This window comes from Struthio camelus, chromosome 6, assembly GCF_040807025.1.
Source record: "Struthio camelus isolate bStrCam1 chromosome 6, bStrCam1.hap1, whole genome shotgun sequence".
Lineage (NCBI taxonomy): Eukaryota > Metazoa > Chordata > Aves > Struthioniformes > Struthionidae > Struthio > Struthio camelus.
Genome location: NC_090947.1, coordinates 15,056,766 through 15,078,897, shown reverse-complemented (window position 1 = coordinate 15,078,897; position 22,132 = coordinate 15,056,766). Strand labels below are relative to the sequence as shown.

General features: G+C 37.1%; 1 protein-coding gene across 1 annotated transcript in view; it reads right to left on the bottom strand.

The window, feature by feature from the left end:
* The window catches only part of COL5A2 (collagen type V alpha 2 chain), a 205,929-nt gene that overhangs the window by 162,128 nt on the left and 21,669 nt on the right, over positions 1 to 22,132 (bottom strand). The gene's annotated exons all lie outside the window — the stretch shown is intronic.

Genomic DNA, 22,132 nt, shown 5'->3' with positions numbered 1-22,132 from the left:
TTCCCACAGATTGCACTTATGTTACAGTTACAGCAGTTGTAGGTAGGATACTCCAAGAACTAGCTATATTGCCATAGTTTGCTTTAACTGAAGATGCAGTTTTACAGAAATGGCAGTTCTTTTGATAAACCAATTTAGCAAATTACTATTTAAGCAAATATTTTCTAAAAATTCTTTTAATCAAAAAGCAAATCTTGTGTAACATTTAAGCAGTATCGAATCTTTTTTGCATTTTGAAAAAAATCACTGCAGTCCTTCTGCAGCAATGGTAATCAGTTTCTACAGCTCACTTCTCCTAAGCAATTTTTCAAAAACAAAGTAGGATAGACCCCTGTGAGACAAACACACGTATTACTAAAACAACCTGGTCTTTTGCTATAATACATCTTTGTAGACAATAACTATGGTAAACAATCTTAGAATTATGAAACATATTTATAGGCCTATTTGGACTGACGGGAGCAGTACAGAATTTAAAACCAAGTAAAATGTAAAAGAGAATGATCATTGGCATATGGCAAAGAGGACTGTCATCTTAAATTGCACCTACCTATCTGTACTTGCTAAAGACATTAAGATAGGGCACAGAGTACCACATGAATCAGCACGGAACAGCAATCAAATCTGCACAGCTGAAACGGTCTCAGGGGCAAAGCAGAAGTCTCCAGGCTAAAGCAATTTGTGCCAGTGACAATCTGAAACACTAGCCAGACTTTTTGCAGAGCAGTCTTCATCTCAAACCTTTTTAATTGGTTTAAATAAAAGCTCATCAGAAAAATGATTTGGGCCACTGGGCACAAACACCTAAACAAGGCCCAATATTTTCAAAAAAAGAAATTGCAACCAGTCAGAAAGACTCCAAATGAAGTAAACTCTCTCTTCTGTTTGCTATACATAGGAAAGTATCCAGAACACTTAATAGCTGGTCCGTTCTTTTTTTTTTCTGATTTATTTTAAAAGGCTGAATTGTTTCATTTTCACATTTTTAAACAATAAAGCGTCATAATTTTAGCAAAAATTTTTACTGTTGTTTTCCCATGACAACTCTAAAAGAATTCAAATACTGTTTTTAAATAAGCTGTCCTGTCTTTGCCTGGCAAAAAGCTTCTCACCTCTGGTTTGTTCAGATCACGATGACAAATCAGTTGTCCAAATGTCCCTTAGAAGTATTATGAGTCTGCGGGAAGCTAACGTTCTGAAAATATAAGTCTTATATTTTATAATACTGAACAGGTTTGGAATTGTTATTGGAGAAAAAAAGTTTAAAATGGTAATGTTAGTAGCGTTTAAGCACAACTACTACTTAGAAAGGGTGTCTATGTTAAAGACTATTACAGGACTGTGGAAACACATGGAAAGTCCTCTCTGTATAACAGAGTTCCTCTATTCTAGATTAATTTTACATCATAGTAGATTAAAAATAAATTATATAACCACAGTTTTTAATATGGCTTTTTCAACCAGTTGATCTAAATAAATCTAGACCTTGGTAGAAAAAATTTAGCACACATTTAAACTTATTTTGTTACTAGAAGCCAAACTGTGAAGAATTAAGTGGAAGCCTGTAAGAGACTGAGGATAATCATGTTTAGAGGAGCATAGAAAACGACTCATTTTCTCTTTGTGTTCACAGTGTTCTATTCAGTAAGGTATCATTTTCTAACCAGAGTTTGGTTTCATGAATTCACTGTCATAATTACATTTAGATAGATTTTTTAATTTACGGTTCCTTTTCAGGCAACGTCGGATCACAAACACATGGTCACCATTTTGAACTGTCTGGTCACTTGCTCAGTCTTTGGTACAGAAAGGGACACAAAGATGTGCCATTTCAAGGTTGTTAGTACAGACCAACACTGACATCTGGTGCCAGTAAAACCATTTTACACTGGGGCAAAAATTCAACTTCAGAGCTCACTGAAAAGTTGCTAGTTTGAGGCTAAGATATATCAGTACCTCCTATCCAGCACCAAACTACATCAGAGATTGACTATAGGGAAAAGAAAGAAAACTAAAACTACCAAGGATATACTTAAAGCCAGGAGAAGAAAGTGAGAGTACATTCACAGTATTTTTTTGCAATGCGCTTTTTCCAAAATGATAGTATTGGCTGTCATATCTCAAAATAATTTTAGCTGCTGCCAAAATAGGGAGATCGCCATTTTTGTGAGAACAGTATTAACATGATCTTTGCCAGACATATGACGTAGAGAACTTGCAGACTAGAAAAGCAAAATAAGTTGTATTCTGACCGTAATTGTTCAGACTGTGGCTGCCACGAGTTTACTCTGGTTGCACCGCTACAGTCGCTGTATGCCACAGTCTGTAGGCTGGGGAATCACTCTGTGCCAGGACATCTGGCTACTTGCCTAGGACAAATTGCCCCTAAGCAAAGGGGCATTCAGCCCATTCCATATTAATATGTGTAGCACAATTAGGATATGGGGTCTAGAAGTTTCACATGCACAGCTAATTTCCATTTTCTTGCAGTGCCTATCACCACCAGGAAATCCAAAGACAGGCTAACAAACCAGAGAAGATAACCCCAGTTGTAATTCAATGAGTTTCTTTCAATGCTGTGAAGAATCAATTACAAAAGAGTAAAATGGCACTTATCTAATATGGAACTAAAGTTATATTTTACTTCCTTCTACTAACAACTACTAGCTCAAAGATCTCTGTGAAAGATTCACAAATCTGCCACAACTACAAGCCAACCTCACGTTTTCTTTCACGCAACTGGCCAACAGAGAACTGTTTCCAAAGCATAACTGTTCTGTGCATCAAAACACTTGGCAACATGTTCTCATTCCCGTAAGGTACTCTGTAGCCAGTAGACTGTTGTAATAATATTATTTGCAAGGACATGGAAAATAATTGCTTTTTATTATTGCATCTTTGTGCCAGTACGTACAGAGTACTAACTTACCAGATGTTTCTTATTTCTCTTCTTCTAAACCGCGCTTTGGCTTTTGGTATTTCTAGCATTTGGAGGTTTCAAACAAAGAGCTTTCTGTGTTACTCTAAGAAACCAAAAAAAAAAAGAAGTATTTAAGATTGTCTGTGCTTATAAGAGTAAAGGCTGATTCTGAGCTCCGAAACAGCACCAAGCCTCCATACAAAGTGAATGCTTTAGGTCACTCTCTTGTGACCCCCATCTCCTTAAAGAACATGGAAGTAGCAATAAGCTCTGGAAGTTCCCTGAATGGAAAAGCATCCACTGTGTAAAGTTTGGAGGGTTTTTTTTTTTTTTTCTTAATTAAAGCAGTGAAAAATACTGAAATCCTCGAATTACATAGGGCTGTATATTTTGCAGAGAAAAATACATTAAGTTATTCTTTTTTTTTTTAAGCATGCAGGGGGCAGGGGGCATGACAGCATGACACAACTAATATCTTACATTCCAGCTGAAATACTCTTTGTTCAGTCCGTGTAAAGTGTAACAGATCAGTTTTCATTCATCTTAACTCAGAAGGCAAAAACTTTTTAAAGCACCACAGCTGCTTCAGAAGCAGATGTGTGACTGAATTTTTTGATTTTCCTACTTGCAAGAGATGCCAGCAGGTTTCAGTTCTCTAATCCTTAACAAACAGCAGCTTCTGCTATAAGAAAATATGAGCCGGTATAGAAGGTAAACAGTTTATAGCAATTGATTTACACACTACTTTGGAAATTCAGTATGCAGCAATTACAAGCAGTACTTGACTTATGGACTGTTTTCAAACCCTATATTAGGTGTTTACATCACTTTTGAAAATGAATCATAGATACTTTTAAATGTTTACCGAAGCCTTTAACTCAAAGGATGTAAAACAACATAAAGACAGTGTAACTCTCGCTCTTGGGATAGTAGGTAGGACAGAGTGAAATCACTAGAAGAGGGGAATGAAAGAAATCAAGCACAGTAGCACGCTGTTGGGCAAGAGGCAACGGCAAATGAAGAAAACCCCACAGCTCACCATGCAGTTTACAGTTTAAAATAATGCGACACTGCAGTAAAATATGCAGAGATCTAAACCAATCTGTCCTCTTTGGTTTATATTCCATTCTACTTCTGGATCTTCATCAGACTAACAGACTATTAAACCAGGATGGATCATTTATTCTTACTTAATGTCCTGAACTAGAAGTGGGGGAAACACAGTTGACTGCTTAAACACTTGTCTAACTACAAAATGTTTCAGTTGCATCCTCATCGCCAAAAAATTCATATTTTTGAATTATACCTTTACTCACAGACTGCTTATTGACTTTTAGATCTGTACCACTACTACAAAGTATAAACAATGGGAAATCAATGTGGGTAGCTGCGCTCCCCATCATATGGTCCTCCAGCATAGTTAAACCTCTGCAGGGGTTCAAAATATTGAACAATAAAATGCTCAACTACAAATTCATATTTGTTTTATATTCTTGCCATCTCATATGCATCTTTTCTGCCCATATGCATGGAAATTTAGGACCTATCATTGCACACTTTTAGACGTGGGCACAATCCCTCTGAAGTACACAGAATCACAGCCAATTTTAAGACTTTGGTACAGTTACTCCTGACCATTTTTAGGTCTCATTGCTGCTGCCTTCTCTTCCCTCCCTCCCCTCCCTCCTTCCTTCCTGCCCTCCCCTCAATTAGAACAACTGCCCCCCCCTTGCACCCTAGCCTGTAATTCCCAAATACTTCTAAAAAACACCTCTTCATTTTGCTGCTGCCATGCTCCAAAAGGTCTAATGCAAAGTCCCAGTTAATAGGCCTGGAGCATTATCTGTAACAGTGGAATGTTTCAGCAGTTAAAACTTTGTCTTTTTTAAAAGGCCACGTTCTAAACTTAAAAAGACTGCATTTAGAAGAGGGCAAACTAACTTTTTCAATTGCTTCCTAGGAAAGAAGTACAATTGGGAAAAATCTGTAGTTATCCTTTGTGCCCAGAGATGAAGGCGAAACTGACACTAAAAAGACCGAACCCAGGAGGGTACAGAATTCGGGTACCATTTCTGAAAAGCACCTGCAATTGAGGGTTCCCATAAACACTATATCGCAGTGCTCACCCCGCAGCCGCATGATCAGCTTCCGTCGGGAGGGCAGAACTTGTGGAAATAAAAGCATCCAATGTCCTGATACATACGTGTAGCACGAGATGTCAATTTGCTGATTTCAGCCAGATTATAATAAGAAAATGTTGAATTCTGGTTTTCTCACCAGCCCTCAGAACTGCAGTACCCTTCTCATCCTTTATGGGCAAAAGGGGATTGTTAGTAGGTCCTTATAACCCCAGGTCTGCTGAAAGCGATTGTAAGAAGTGTGGGGGCTGCCTGCCTTATTCCACAGACGTTTCCAAAACAAGTTAAGCCTGTCAGGACCTCAGAGTGAACCGTCTTCAGTTTTCAAAGAAATCGACTAGAAAAAAAATATAACACTGTCTGTAGCACAAAGGCTAAACTTACTTAATGAACAGTAAATTAACCTTGTGTGCAATGTTAGCAAATATCTCTATCTTTGAAGAATTTCCATTCAAGAAAGTTGTCCAAGCTTTCTTCCTTTTCCAAGTTTTCCTCACTGTGGTACCTGTAAAAAACACTCAACTCTTGTAAGAGTTGATCTTCCATCTCCTCAAATCTGCTGCGATACAGAAGTTTTATTTTGTTTTCTTACAGATGGTATTTGCATTAAGCTTTCCAGTTCTCCATGACCATTCCTATCCAGTGCTGCCTGGAAACGATCTAATTTTCTTTGCAGGCTGAGCTGACAGTCTCTGATCCACACCATAAAGCCTATGGCCAACGGGCACCAACTGGCACCCTCACCAACAGGTGCAGCAAAGGTAACAGGCACAAGATGGCCCAAGCAGACCGAAATGCTACCTGACATGGGCATGTTGCCAAAGTGAAACTTTTACCACCACTACTAGGCAATAGCGTGAAAGCGTTGCAAAGACAAGATTCAAGTTTCTATTACCATCAACCAGAACTTTTCATAGGCGCTATAAAAGACAATCTATTGTTGCTCATTCTATAGCCTCTGTAGTGGCTATAGGCTCTGTCAATTTCTGAACAAAAACTTTGGAAAAAAAAATATACAGATGGTGTCGAAAAGAACATATAGGAACAATTATAAGCATCCTGAGACCAACTTCTGTCTACTGCACTTTTTTTAACACAGTCTTATCAGTTTCAGCTAAACATGAACTCAATACAAACAGTAAAAACATGTTTCCATTGATGGGTTTTCCATGGATTTTTCCATGGGACACAATTTTAGTCCCAAATGTAACACACGAATATCAGCTATTTCAAGGAAATTCCAAAAAAATGTACACATCTAATTTTTCAGCATAGTAGGTGCACTTCTAGATGGGTTTTGGGGGTAGTAGAGCTCAAGCTCCCTATACAAGAGCTTACTCAGTTCTCGAACTCCAAAAAGTACTTTAACCCTACCTTGTATGCATTTATAGGAGTCTCTAGCTTGCTTAGAACTGAACCTGAAGTTTGGGCTTTAGACATGTGGGAATCCTGTGCCAGTCCTCAAAGTCTGGGGTCCTGAAACTCCATGGGATACTATGTGGATTGCAAAGAATAGCAAAAATCACACCCTGAGGAGGAGCACCTTCCAGTTACACTATTTTCAAAAGTTAACTGTGTGTAAAGAAATTATGCCAGTATCTCTACCATATATATCACCTACCTTGCTCAACCTCATAAGTAAGTCAGGTTCTCAAATTTATTTCCAGAGCTCTGCTGATGATGGTTCCTTACAGCCACTTACAAGCAGCAATTTTCTCTGAGTACTTATTCAAAACAGATCCTAAAAATGCAAAGATCATCTGCTTTCACAGCCTTCTATTAACAGACCCATACATTCCCCGATGCATACCTGTTCAGTGCTAATTTCTTGTACAAGGGCATGTAAATCTATAAAAGATTGCCAGGGAAAGCAAAAGTTTGCTGCCCTTGCAAACTTTGCACCCTTAAGTTAGAGCCATATAGCATGCTCTCCAATGTAAACTATTTAAAAAATCCTTATACTTGTAACAAAAAACAGGAGAGAAACAGGTATTTACATAGGTCCAAAAAAATCCTCGAAAACTGATATAATATATTAACTCTCAAGTATTTTCCTGTTAATTGGCATGAAAATAGGTGGGCTGACTGTAGCAACGTACGCATCACCCCACTGCTGGTAGCAATTGAAACAATCATTTGCTATGTGGGAGCCTTACTGCATGGTAAACTGAATGGTGGGGAAGAACGTCTGGAGCGCTCGAAAAGTGAAGACATGCCTGGAAAACTTCATTGTACGTCCATGTACATGCAGCAACATGTAGAGAACAGGTAGGGTTTTCCTAAGCGTGACTTCCTAGACGGTTACAGGAAGTATTTCTTTCCTTCCTTCTTCACAGCTGTCCTTTCTAAAACAGAGTTATGCCTCAAGAAATTAGACATACAACACTAGATTTTCTGCCATTACCATTCATTCATTCCTCCTGCTTTATTTCCGAACATTTGACACAATAGCCTGAAGAAAAAGGGGCTGTTTCATGTGGTATCTGTTGCAGAATATAAAAATTTAGTAAACAATGGATTTTTTTCCCTTATTTGAACCAGATGTGTTCTCCGCTGTAATATATCACAGATGGTACTCCTCTTGTTACTTAGATGTAGCATCCACTACTGTAAAGGAGTTATGTGTGTGTTTCATGAGGGAACCATGAATTCAAGCAATCTGACTTGAGGGGTAGTTTGTGAGTTTAGGAAAGCAAAAAGCTATCTGGCGTTGACCTATACACAAAACAGCCACTAAGTAAAACAGAACAACTGTATGAATATAACAAAACAAGGCTGGACAAGTTTGAGTGCTGATGCTTTTTGAACACAGTCACAAAATCTGTAAGTGTTCAGAGAAGCAGTTCCACTTTTATTCGCTATATAAATTATTAGGCTGTGGATGATTTCTGTTTGTTTTTAATTTAGAGCCTGGAAAATCCAGCACACTCTCCTAACACCTGTAAAAATATTGCGATTAATGGATGCCTAGGAGAATGGGTCAGAAGAGAATATTTGAACATAGATAAAAGACATTTCCTTTGGCCATAACAGACTTTTATTAGATACATATTTGAGGTCTTTTACTCAAATCCTGTGAAGAGTTTAAAAGACTTCAGACTGAAAAAATGGTTGACTGGGTATTAGGGGATCTATACGGTTCCTCTGATGTAGAATTAAACAAGTTAAGGCTTTAGATGTATTTCTGAGAGATACTTCTTAGAAGCAGACTGTTGTTAAAAAAAAAATGGCTTTGATTTACAAGCATAAAAGGAAAGCTCTCTGAAAACTGGATTAAATTTCAGTGGCCAGCAAATATTAGAAAACAATAAACACTGCATAAAAACCCTACCTATCACAACAGCAGTTCTAATTCTACAGCTCCTTAATAAAACTATGCCTCTGCCCATAATAAAGAGCTAAAAGAATGAAACAGAGTTACCACTGATGAGTGGGAATATTTCAAGCATTGTATCCTTTCTGCAAGGGATTTCAAATCCAACATGTCAGGGGTTCAACAACAGCTATATCTAATTTTTACTCTTCACAAGAACTGAAGGGTACCAATACAAATCAAAAATGGACACAATGATTTGGGAAAATCTAAACATACTTGTAAGCATAACTACACTGTAATGCACAAGCACATACCTTTTGATAGCTTAAAGCAGACACTGAAATTAACAGCACACGTTTTGATCGACTTCATTTTTAAAATCTAGATATATTTCTGCAAGCTTCATGCTTTTAGTTACCATTTTTCAGAGAAAGAATATTTGTTTTAGCATCTGAAGAATGGTGAGAATTTTGAGACTTTGTTTCTTGATGCTCCTCAGTCTACACAGTTAAGACAAGTGGTGATTGACGTCCAACTAATGAATGATATCAATAATTCTTCTCTTTGAATACAAAACTATTTCATTTGTCTCCCAGAAACAAGGGGAACATTTCAAGTATGTGGATGAACTATGCCTTAGCAGGAAGTTAAAAAAGTCATTAAGCTTACTTCGATGTTGCAGTCCAGCCTATGCATGAAAAAAGGGTAAACTGTATTATCTCATATTACAAGTGAAAATGCTATTTATCTGACTTTCCCACATCTTACATATACTTTCTCATAAGCATATCAGAAAGCCGTCACCTAGGAAGTAACTAATACAGATTTAAATTAAGCTTTACCTCTGCATCATTCTAAGCTGCCTTGAAAAGCAGAACAAGCTGAAATCTGTAAGTGACTTTTAGCCAAACAATTTCAAAAGTGATTTGTTAGTCAGGTAAACAAGTCTGTTTCATAAAGTTCTGATATAAGCAAACCACTTAAAACTTACTTTACCACTACTAGACTCCAGTAAAGCAACTTAGCTTTACCTAGAATTTAAAAAGAAATCCAAGTCAGATTAAGAAATATTCCTTTAACTAGCAAATACTGCGCTATAATGTTGCTAAAATTCTCTTGTAGATTGTTAGGATGCTTCTTAAAAAAAAAAAAAAAAAAAAAGAGAAGAAGAAAACAGAGAAAAAAGATTCAACATATGGTATGCAGATCAGATATTCTTTATTTTGTTTTTAAGATAAACAACTTGCACTTCACATGCTGCATTTATTAATGGACAGAGACCTAATCATCTGGTATATGAGTACATTCTGATTTTTTAAACCTGAACCCTAGTTCAGTTCAGTTTTAGTACAGCTGATATGTTACCATTTTTTCTGTCATCCATTTATAAAGCTTTCATTAAAATGTCAATCATTCCTGTTGTTAATCAAGGCTGAGATATGTGGTGAATTCACCAAACTGATTTTTGGAGAAAATCATCTGTAAAATATGACAGTCATTGACCTCAAAGAAGTTCAGCTATTTTTCTAAGCAAAGAAAAAAAAACTAAGTCCCCGAAGCCAGTCAATTGTTTCTATTCCTGTTATACACGTGCAAACCTTGAGTAACAACTAAAATGGCACAAGATCAACAGTTCTGCTCTTTAAAAAATACAAAGAACTCTAGAGAACAAGTTCTGCCTTTAGATATTCATATGAGTAGACTCGTAGATGGTGTAAATTACCAATGCCCCATTTATTGCAGTAGGACTACGAGAGTTTACCTGAGGTAAGCATATAATTTTCCTTGTGCTATTCAGAATCTGCATGGATGTTGGTGGCAGATTTGACAGGTGACGCTGAAATTCAAGAAATTCTTTTTTTTTTTTCCTGTTTTATTCTATAGAATTTCATTTCCTCTCCATCACTTTCACTGAATTAGTTGGCGGTACATAAATTGAAAACAATATATATTTGTTTCAAATAATATTAATCAGTCATTGTTTCTGTTTTACTGTGCAAAAGAAGTCATCATTTGACTGTATTTGTGGGTAAAATCTAGCATCCTTTACATCTCTAGAAACCAACTCCAAAGAGATGTTCAGGTGTCTGATACACTAAGACGCAACTATTACAGCATTCCTCTGACATCAAATATAATGGCTTCTCATACTAGGAAACCCAACTTCCATTTCAGAAAATACTTTTCCATATGATATTCTTGACCCTTCCCCAGAGATATGCCCTATTAATTACCAGCTCTGTTGGAGCACCTCACAGCAAGATTTCTCAAAACTTAACTCCAACTAGATTTCAAAGGTCTGTATCGTCTCCAGAGATGACTTCTCGTTCAGTTACACCCGTCTGAAATTGCCTATTTCTTATCAGATACAGACAGTTTCCCGTAAAAGAAATGTATCATTGCAAATGTAATAATTAGGTTTTGTCACAGACAAGTCTATCGTAAACAAGCTATGTGTTGTTAACATTGCCAAAAAGTACCACAAGCATAACCAGATGGAGAGATCTGTTAAAGATCCCTTATTATTTTTCTTTCTCTCAAAGGCATTTATTGGCAGTGACAGTTCGGTGTTCAGTTACCCAGTGACTCTAGTGGAAAATCTATTTTTGCAAGGAAATGGTCCTGCTATATATTTTTACAAAATGCAGCATCAGGCATCAGCGTAACTCTGTTTTTACTGAAATCAATGCAAAATTCATCATCAGCAAAGGTAAAATCAAGCATGCAATAAAACTATTTAGTCCTCATTTACACTCAGAATTATAGTCCTAACATGGCAATGGGAAACAGTATAGAAGGTGATGACAGAGGGAAACACTTCTACTAAGTGCACGCTAGCACTGGCAAATTAAAGGAAGATTTATGGCAAGACAGAGATATGATCAGTAAAATGGTTTCCATTGTTTCAGATATGAGCTTTTAGAAATGCTTGAAATCAATGGGTAAATAAATAAGCTCTAATAACTGCTTGTTGATTTAAAAAGCAGTATGGCAGCTGCTGACAATGCTATACAACTCGTCTATGTAGTTCAAAGAAATAGCAGTGAAGATCAGAGAGAAAGGTTGAACTTCAGGGTATTTTTCTTTGACTGCAAAGAGCTTTAGATGGTTCTTGGATTTCTTTTTATGGGATCAAAACCAGTTGGACACAATCTCTGGAGTATCTACAAATGGTTATCCAATTTTACCCTCCTTCTACAGTTTTATAGCCACTATGACGAGAAAACTTTCCATTCCCTCATAACAAACCTCTTCCAAATTCTGTCTGGCTGTCCTTCAAATCTACTCAAGTGATTTGCAAAACAACTCCGAAACAGGGAGAAAATGTGCCGCAGCAGTAGGTTATTGTTTCTTGCAATAAGGTAAACCAACCATATTTTGAAAATAAACTCAAAATAGAGCCAAGAGATAGGGCTAAAATAGAATAGAAACAGTAGAATAGAAAGAATAGAAAGGCGAATACTCTACTTCTGCGCGCTAAAAAGAGGAACAAAAGCTTGCTTCATTTTAATGTCTTGAAAAGCTGACAATATGCACCTAACTGAGTTTTTCTGCTATGAATACGATTGCAATTAACCTGATGGAGGTTAAAGCTACACGAACACTTGTAAAAGATTGTTGGTGGCTTAGAAACTTCATGTAAAGGGTCCATCAGGCTCTAAAAATATGTATTACATGAGCACATCTGATTTATTGTATTTTTTTAAAAAATTAATTAGTGAGAAAAATGAGAGCCAGAAACTATAGCACACAAGCTGAAGCCTGAACTTAAGATATTCACTCAAAAAGGTAATACAAGCTCTATGGTAAAGCATATTTAAAGAAAAACCTAAAGAATAAAGACACACCTCTGTTCAGAGAGGTACGGAATGATCTGCAGACTGCTCCTGCTATTTGCTGCAAGTGAGTAGTTATGTGCAGGGTGTGGTGAGCTGTCTATATGGCATACATAAAAAAAGAATGCTTCATGGCAATTTCAATATTACGAGAGCACCCTACATTTGTTTTTTCCAGTTTTCAGAGGAAACGAAGTAAATCATCATATCAGTTTTCTGTCAGTTTATCTCAGTGCCGTCCTGCCAAAAAGTCACACAGAAATCTCAATTCACCTCTGGCATAACAGAAAATAAACTTGAAAAAATTCAAAGAATAACAACAAAGACTAGAATTTGTCTGAGTGAAGGTTTATAGAGGAAAAATTAAAATACTTCTACAGTTTCTTGTAAAAGATATCAAGGAAACGAGCACAATGTGACAATCCAGAAAGATACAAAAGATGTAAACATTGGAGGGGAAATGGCAATCACAAAATACTAATTAGGAACACTGAGATAAAGTTCAGAGGCACACATATTTCCTAACAATGAAATTTAGGGATTTTATTTTCATTGTCGGCTGATACAGCTCCTTCTGCCAATAAAACTACTTAAAGTCTTGCTCTTTAACAAAAAGCAAAAAAACACTAATGTGGGCAAAATACAGGATGTGTCATGGACTCTATAATCCTACACTTGCAAGAGCACAGGCTGTGAGGATATAAAGGCTACTTATGGGACATAAATCTTGTCTCTCAGGTTTGACTTGAGAGACATCTTTGGAGGTTGGTTTTGAAGGACAGCATAGTTCAATTATTAATGTTGTTTGCTCGTGACTGATATTCTACAAACCAATAGGCACTGTTCAGATTCATATTTGTATTGGGAGTTTGGCTGGAACCAGAAGTGGGATTACAAAACCAGAAGCAGGATTTTTAGCTGTAATACCACATCTTTTGCCACTGAATACACTGTGGATGAAAATAGCTGTAATAAATATCAGAGAACATTCCAAAGGCTTGCAGAGATGAAAAATGTTCTTTTATCCTGTTTGGACTAGAGCTGTGTAAATACAGACAAAATGTGAGCAAGTTGTAGCCGATTCAGACATAAGTAGATTTCAACTTCAAACTGAAATTGAATGGGTTGCTGTTAAATGCTTTACCCACATTTACTCACAGTTGTAAGACAGAGGCAGCTTCCTTTCCATAACTGAAGCAATCGGAACAGATCACAGTATGAAAGACAGGATACAGATCTAATATGGACTTTGAAAACTTTCATATAAAATAGTTTACATTTTAGGGTTGTAAAAAAATTATTCAAAGACTTTGTAGAAAAGTTTTGAGAGTCGCCTTACTCCGTGCAGAGAGGGGGAACTTGCTCCTGTGGACGGGCCAGCTGTTCCGCACCAGCCCTTTAACTGAAATGTGCAGGAGGCCAAGTCTCCGCTACTTTGAAGTTCCTATTTCTCCAGTTCTAGGACTCTGTCATTCCCATTTTCATTACCTGATAGCATTGCCTGAGATGACACAGATTTCCCAAGCCTCTTCAGTCTCCATTAACAATAAATCTCCCACATTTGTTCACAAAGGCTTGGGCAGACTGACAATAAATAGTGTCCCGTGTCGCAATAATAGTGAGACACACATAAGACCGTTAGTAAGATAAAATTCAACTCTGTATTGCTGCCTCTGCTTTGCAGTGCTGTTTCTAAAGCAGAAACTATTACTAAAAGATTAGAGAAATTAGGGCAAAACTGATATTTCTGTTGAAAAAGTCCAGTAACTTATTTTAGAAGTTACTTAACTGGCAGTTACTACACTTGGCCTTTTCTCTGTTCCTCAGCACAAACTGACAGTCTTAACACTCTTTCCTTCTCTCAGCGCTGGCCAGTCCAAAGTGTGCATTTTCCAATGTCTGTGTAATTCCAATTTGGACTGATGTCATGGCTGCTACTCCACCAGACTCACTAAAAATATAAAAGGATAAAGAATATGCCACTAGAACTTAAGCTGTTGTCCAAACCAGATATGTGCAGTTGAAGAAGCATTCTACACCACCTTTTATATACATGTTGTTCTACACCATCTGTTTATTGAGGAATGCTGTAGCTTTTTAATAACTAGAACAAATTACATGAGGTTTCAGAGCATTTAAACTCCAGAAAAATGACACTGTAAAGCATTTTTTTCTCCAGATTTTCTGATTGCTATTGTACCGTAGTCATGAGAATATAATAAATTGATGCAACTGTAATACTTAGCAAAAGTACTGTTCTACCAACATTTCCCCATATGGCTCTATTCCAACCCATTGTGACACAAGAAAAAAAAATGTGACAAGGCTGCTGCTGTTTTGAAAATAGCACAATAAGCCATCAGTCTAGAAGTAAAGCACAAAGGAAAACTCAGCGTTCCTTCAAAATATAATCCCATACGGAATGCTCCACAAAAAGGGAAGAAAGATTAAAAACTTTAAAATGTACTTGGTGATGCTGGTCAGGATACAAGCTGCCAAAAATCCATTTTCATGCACGAAACAATCATTTCATAGCACATTCGTATTTGAGAAAATATGGAAAAAAATAACTGAAGGATGCACCTTGACAAATGCTTAATCAATATGGCTTTTGATTCCTCTAATTTACAAAACACAGCATAGACATGAGGCTTTCCACTTTATCACAGCAAGGCCAAGTAACAGATAAATATATACGCGTCAGTTCAGATTTATGAATCAAAAAACTAGTAGAATTTCTGAAGAATATTTCATACATGGTACTAACAAAGTTGCAGCAACAAGCAATTGTTTGGAATGCTAGAAATAGCATTGATTAAGGGTATTTCTATCTTGCTCAAACATGCACGAGTTAGCTCTGAACTCAGGTGATGCTAGCTAATTTACATAGCTGTAGTAGCAGAAAAGTCAGCAGGATTAACTATTTATCTAGTTTTTCTCAGAATGGAGGAGACACCAGCCATAGCAAAAGTAACTGCTAGGTTAAAGAAACTACTATTGATCCAGAGAAGAATTAACGCATGCTGATGAACTACAAATCTTCAAGTCTGATCTTGAAAATCAGCCTGAGTCAAAGAGAGAAAATGCAGTTCCTCATTTCTGAACTGCTCATGGTTAGTTAAGCGGCTAATAATTATGTAAATCTCAAAAAGAAACCAAAACCCCAAACTTCATATTTTCACACAGAAATACTTCATGATCTCATTAGCTAAGTTAACACATTGATGTCTGGGATAACCATGTATGGAACAGCACAGGACAGCTAACAAGTCAAAACAGATCGGTGATGCAGTTCTTAAGCAGTCAGTTTGTTAAATACATTGATCAAGAAATTCTAATAAGCAATCAAGAAGAATCTAGATCTTGAAAAAAATACATATCAACTCAGCCTTGCTTTTGTTTATTTAACTTTTAAATATTTGTTGCTGATTTGTATTGTATAAACAAACAAATCTGCTATCTGAGGATCAGCTTCCTGACAGAAGGTTTTTCAAAAGAGCTTCAAAATATGCCAGTACTAAATTAGTTAAGAGCAGGAACTTGCCATATACTTTCCCTTCTCATCTGTCTCCAACATGTTAGATACAGAAATAGATTTAAAAAAAAAAAAAAGTACTGAAATTTTTTCTTTCACTACAATAACTTATGGAAACAATCCCCTTTACTGCAATGCTGTATGCTACAGCCATATGCTAGTCAGAAGATATTCTAGACAGCAGAACTTAAGGTACTAGCAAGCACAGACAATTTGCTGTTTCTGGTAGACTTAACCTTTGAGGAGAGATGAACTAAGATAATACTGTTTCTTAGATGTAACTTCTACTTTTGCTAACTGTATGCAGTATACTGCTTAATGATGTTTAAGACAAGATAACAACAAATATGGCTCTCCTAATTACCCCAGGTCTCAGTAAAGCTCCATAGAAACAAGACAATATTTGAAAAATTATTTCTCTAGTATTGTTTGAAAAAGTATAGTTCAAAAGCTGTCTGGACACAGTTCTGGGCAACCTGCTCTAGGTGACCTTGCCCGAGTAGCAGGGCTGGACTACATGATCTCCAAAAGTCCCTTCCAACCTCAACTATTGTGTGATTCAGTGATCCTATGTTCTCTGCTGCAAGTGCTAAATATACACACTTTTCACATAGCCCTAAGGAAGACTTTTGGCCTGGCTGACAAACCCTCACCATTAAATGGCACTGACATCCATAAGGGAAGGAGAAAAAACTTTGGATGCAAAGGACTGTTTAAATTATTGAGCTAACTTTTCTGAATTAGTGCCAGTAAGTGCATTAAACTGTGAGAACATACCAGTGCCATAATGCAAACTACACAATGTGCTACTTTGTTTTCCTTCTGTCTCCTATGGCCTTTCCACTCTCTTCTGCCTTCAGGAATAATTGGGTGACACTCACTAAAGCACACTTAAGCTACTTAGGGTTGAAGTCATTCATTTTCTATGCTTTGGTCACTTCCTGAAGAAGACCACACTAACAACACCAACATAGAACGCCTGTGACATTTTGAGCAATACAATTTAAAGTGAGGATATACTAAAACAGTGATGACTATGTTTACACTGCAGTTTATTTGGTCAGGTTGGTTGGTTTACTTTTTTTTTTTTTTTTTTTTAAAGAAACTTTCACACAGCAATTCCTAACTTACTAAATGTTGAAATATCACTGTATGATTCTCACCAGAATTCATTCTGCTTTTTGTTTTGGCACAAATAATTAAATCTCTGTAGTTCAGATACCATGGTGTCTTAGTGTTAAATTAGGGAGACCTCTCTCAAAAGTCTCTTGATTAGTCTTCAATAAGTCATCTTAAGTTATCTCTGCACATTACGAAAAAACAACCTATGAAGAATCAATACACTGAACAAGAGGATACTTCAGCTTCCCAACTAAGAGGCTTACTACATGGCTGATAACTGCCAGTGACTAACAGAGCATGTCACTGACTGATAACATCTCCTGATCTTCCCAGTTGTCTCTGTAAGGGTACTGCTGGAAGACTTGGTCTCATTTACCTACTAACATAGTTCGTCTTCTTGTGTGTCCTTTTCTATTTTTACTCTTACAAAAGAAAAAGCACATTCAAAGAGAGGCTCTACCAACAAGTATCCACAATCCCTTTTAAGCACTGCAACTGGATAGTACACTCTTATTAGCTACACCTGAAAACATGAAAAAAAACATTTATGTCATTTTTGCTTAGGATGTATATTTCAGAAGTCACCAGCTCACACATACCATTTCAATTGCTGTGGAAGTAACATCTAAGTTATAAACATGCAATGCTTTAGTGACATGTATTTTGTTCTGGATTTGGCATATTTAGTATCTACCCTATTAATTACTATTTTTCTAGAGAATTCACCTTGGAGTTGCAAGCTGTTTTGCAAGGTAAGCCGATTTAGGAAGATTGCTTTGCTTTGATGTTTCTGTTAACATTGACCATGAGGCCTGGTGGGATACATAAGTCTTTGGACATGTCCTTTGAAGTTTGTGTTCTTCTGACATAGTTATAATTCAGATGTTGGTGTTGGCTACACAACGTTATATCCGCCATATTCTGCTACTGATGTTAATACGGAGTAGCCTCACCAATTTTAATAAATTAGGTGGTGTGGAATCTTTTGAAGCGGGGATTTTGGGTAACACTGAAAGTTAGGACATAGTTTGAGCTGAAATTTTAATGTGCAGTACATGACTCATTCCATCCTTAATGTTATTAACCAGTCAACATCCAATATTTTGAGGAACAGAAAGGAAAATGAGTGCTGACAGGTACTTCTAGAAAAGTGTCAAATAACAAAAATGAGCAAGATCATGCTAGAAGATTCATGTTTATCCTGCCCTTCCCCTCTTGACAAGTTCTGTTATCACATCTAATGACTTCAGAGAAGTAGTAGATCCTCCAGCAATTCCAGCCACCAAATAATACGGTGAAAACAATGCTGCACTGTTAAGGGGCAATATTAGAGGCAGATCAGACAGATTAGAGAGACTGGAAGTATTCTAAAGTATTCTAGAAACTTCAAAGATTGCAAAATTGCCTTTTATATGCCATAAATAATATGATGTTCAAAAAGAAAGAGAATATGTGCTTGGTTTACTAAAAATCAACATAAAACAACAACAAAAAATATATATAAACATTTTTGCACTTTGCTTTCCCATAAAAATCACAGATCACCAATTCCAGATGCCGGGAGCAGTGAAGAACGCACTTCAAAGTCAGCGAGTTGTAAAATTCAGCTTCAGATCTTGCTTCACGGCTCTGTTAAAACTCACCAGTCTGATGACTTTCAGGTCATGCTGTCCTTATTCCCTCCATTTTACGGAAGAAATGCCAGTTTGCTAGTGCTGCTGACACACAGGAAAGCAGTGCTTTCAAACAGAGAGAGTACAGTGATGACATCTGAGTTTTTCCTGGTTCGGGGGAAGGAAGAAAGGGGGAAGGAAGAAAGGGGGAAGGAAGAAAGGGGGAAGGAAGAAAGGGGGAAGGAAGAAAGGGGGAAGGAAGAAAGGGGGAAGGAAGAAAGGGGGAAGGAAGAAAGGGGGAAGGAAGAAAGGGGGAAGGAAGAAAGGGGGAAGGAAGAAAGGGGGAAGGAAGAAAGGGGGAAGGAAGAAAGGGGGAAGGAAGAAAGGGGGAAGGAAGAAAGGGGGAAGGAAGAAAGGGGGAAGGAAGAAAGGGGGAAGGAAGAAAGGGGGAAGGAAGAAAGGGGGAAGGAAGAAAGGGGGAAGGAAGAAAGGGGGAAGGAAGAAAGGGGGAAGGAAGAAAGGGGGAAGGAAGAAAGGGGGAAGGAAGAAAGGGGGAAGGAAGAAAGGGGGAAGGAAGAAAGGGGGAAGGAAGAAAGGGGGAAGGAAGAAAGGGGGAAGGAAGAAAGGGGGAAGGAAGAAAGGGGGAAGGAAGAAAGGGGGAAGGAAGAAAGGGGGAAGGAAGAAAGGGGGAAGGAAGAAAGGGGGAAGGAAGAAAGGGGGAAGGAAGGGGTATTTCTCTCTCAAAAGCACAAAAAATTTTGCTAAAAAGATAATGAGAATGCACTTGAAATTTTGGAGAATACTTGGGATCACTAAAACAGAAAATGAAAGATATTAATACTGAGAAACTTCCTTGCAGCAAACTTACAGAAGGATTCCCTGGAAGTCATCCAAATATACACAAGTAATGGAATTAAACTTTGATATTAAACATAGACTTCTTTATGTTTGTGTTTATGCAGGACAGATTCAAGGACTGTGAAAATAGACTAAGAAAGTCTATCTCAGCAATAATGTGAGAAGCCTCACTGAAATATATCCAGATTCTTAAGACAAAACAATTGTATAAGTAATAAAACCCTCCCACATCTCATCCGCAATTTTATCTCAGCTCCAGGGAAAACTGCAGATACCTTAATACCACGGAATAAAGAGTCTCCAGAGTAGCAAGTCTCTCTTTTTTCCACTTGCTTCTATTCATTTCAGCTGATTGAACTATGCTAGCAAACCGCATCAATAGGCAAGAATTGCGCGAATCTCTTCACATGAAACGTGTCATCTGAAGGGATACAGTTTATGTCATTTGCTCCACCAGACTCCACCTTAAGTGAACCCTGCTTCACTTCTGGAAGGCGGCATGATTTTATTAGAACATATGAATTAGAATACATTACTCTCTGTATAACAAACCTTGCTTGGCAGAAATCTGTAGTCTTTGAATTTTTACTCTTCTACTACATAGCTATGTAATGACCACTAGGTTCTGCATATTCAGCTGAGAACCATTTCTAAGAGAACACTATACAATTATCTCTTGACAGACAGTCTGGCGCTAAATTGAAATAATGACAATGAACGCAGAATTGCTATTGGAGAGTCTTCAGCTGTGACATACATTATTTCTGTATTATTTTAACCTCGTTTTTAAAAACATAATAATGTCCATATTGGTCCAATTATCCTGTCACCAGTAATGGCCAATAGCAAGAGTCTAGGGAGAATCAAGTAGAGGTCAAACCTGTATTGATATTTTCCCCGAAGCTTCTACCACCATCTGGTAATCTGAGCTAGATCTGGTCTCTGTAGGTGACTTTCTTTCACACCTATGTCTAGGATGACTGGAAAATGACATGCACTGCTACAGACTGCTGTATTCTGAGAACTTAACTAATAAGAATTTAAATGTCAATTAAAATGATCATTCTTAACAGCCAAAAGAAGCAAGTCTATTTTCATTTACTTAAGCACATATTTCAGGAATACCTAAAACAGTACTTCTGTTTTGTATCTAACACTTAAGTGTCCTTTTAAAAATGCCATATTTTCACAAGACAGCATAGGGGTTTAGGAGAAAATTTGTCACTACGGACCAAGTTCACACAGAAGCAAGCAGGCAAAGTACTTGTACAGGGGTCTTTCCCTGGAAGATCTCAAACCCCTCTACAAAAAGTTAGATGTTCGATGCTCATACATGGAGTCTGTGAGCGACACGGTTATCTAAATAGTTTAGTGAGGAGCACCGCAACTTGAAGAGAAGCAACATCATAAGGTAGGCAGTACCATGTTGCTTCTCCTGAAAATTCTATCATTTGTATCTTCTCTGTATTGGCAAACAAAACATATCCTATAAAACTGCCTCTACATCTGATCTAGGCTGAAGTTTGCAATTCGTAAATGACTGTGATCTTATATTTGTCTCCAGCACTAAACTTATTCCCTCATTACTTATGTTATTTTGCAGGCACAAAGCCAGTTTTGGGGCTTAATGCCCATCTCCACCTTTTATGGCACCATCTCGGGTATCAGGCGTCAATTACGCTGCTTATTGCTGCAAAGTGCAGTGAAGGCAGAAGAGCGACATATGGTAATGAGCAGTATGTGTGAATATCAAACTCCTATGCCAAAGCTTTCAAGTAAATAGCTAAGAGGTGACATTTATATCTGTATTTAGAATCTTAAGCCAAAGTTTCAGAACCTCCTTCTGTGAAGAGATAGATGACATATATCTCCCAATGAAGACAGAGTTGTGAGCAAACTCAGTACTAAGGAAAAAAATGTCACTTGATATGGCATTACATAAGTGCTTGAAAAATGTTGGCTTTGTCTTATTCAATACAGGAAGTTATTGTGTATATGTCTGGATTATGCAAAATAAGCAGAAATCTTTGTTTTCTAAAAGCATTCCTATGTTTACACTAATTTTCAAATATGACCTCAGAAAAAGATAACACAATCCTAAAATTTTTTCCCCCACTGTTACCTGTCACTAATACAAATAACTACGCTGTGGTACGGCTAAAACATCAGGACACCTTCCTTAGTAGTAATCTAACTCTTCTCTTTTTCCTACTGCTAAAAAAAAGAATTATTTTGATTAATGATGTGTCACAGATTTGCTTGGCAGATCTAACAACATGATGGAATGCTTTTTCTACTATGTAACTAGACAAGAAAAAATTATTCCTGTTCAGCAGATGAATTATGACTTTGCTTTCCTCTACAGAATTTGTTTTGAAACAGGTTTAGGCATCATCTTAAAAACAGTGAAGGCTGGGTAGTTTTTCTGCTCACTGGGACATTCAGTTCCATCAGTCAATATCCCAGTAAACACTGGAAACAGAATTAGAATAATTAAAGCTAAAATGTTAATAAATAGCTTATATGCCTCATTAATCTATATATGTGCAATACTGGTAAATTGCAAATTCCACTTAGAGAAAGTGGGATATATATGACTGATGGATATGCGAAGTCTGTTTTACAGAATACATAGTGTTACAGTATACACCTTAAACAAGGTAGCTACAGGTTTGCGATATATGTTCAAATTTTTACCCGCAAATTAAAAAGAGCAAAGTTTGATGTGTCTTTCCTCAGCCACAAATTAGACATTCGCATTCACAGAATAACAAAAAGAACACAACAGATTCAC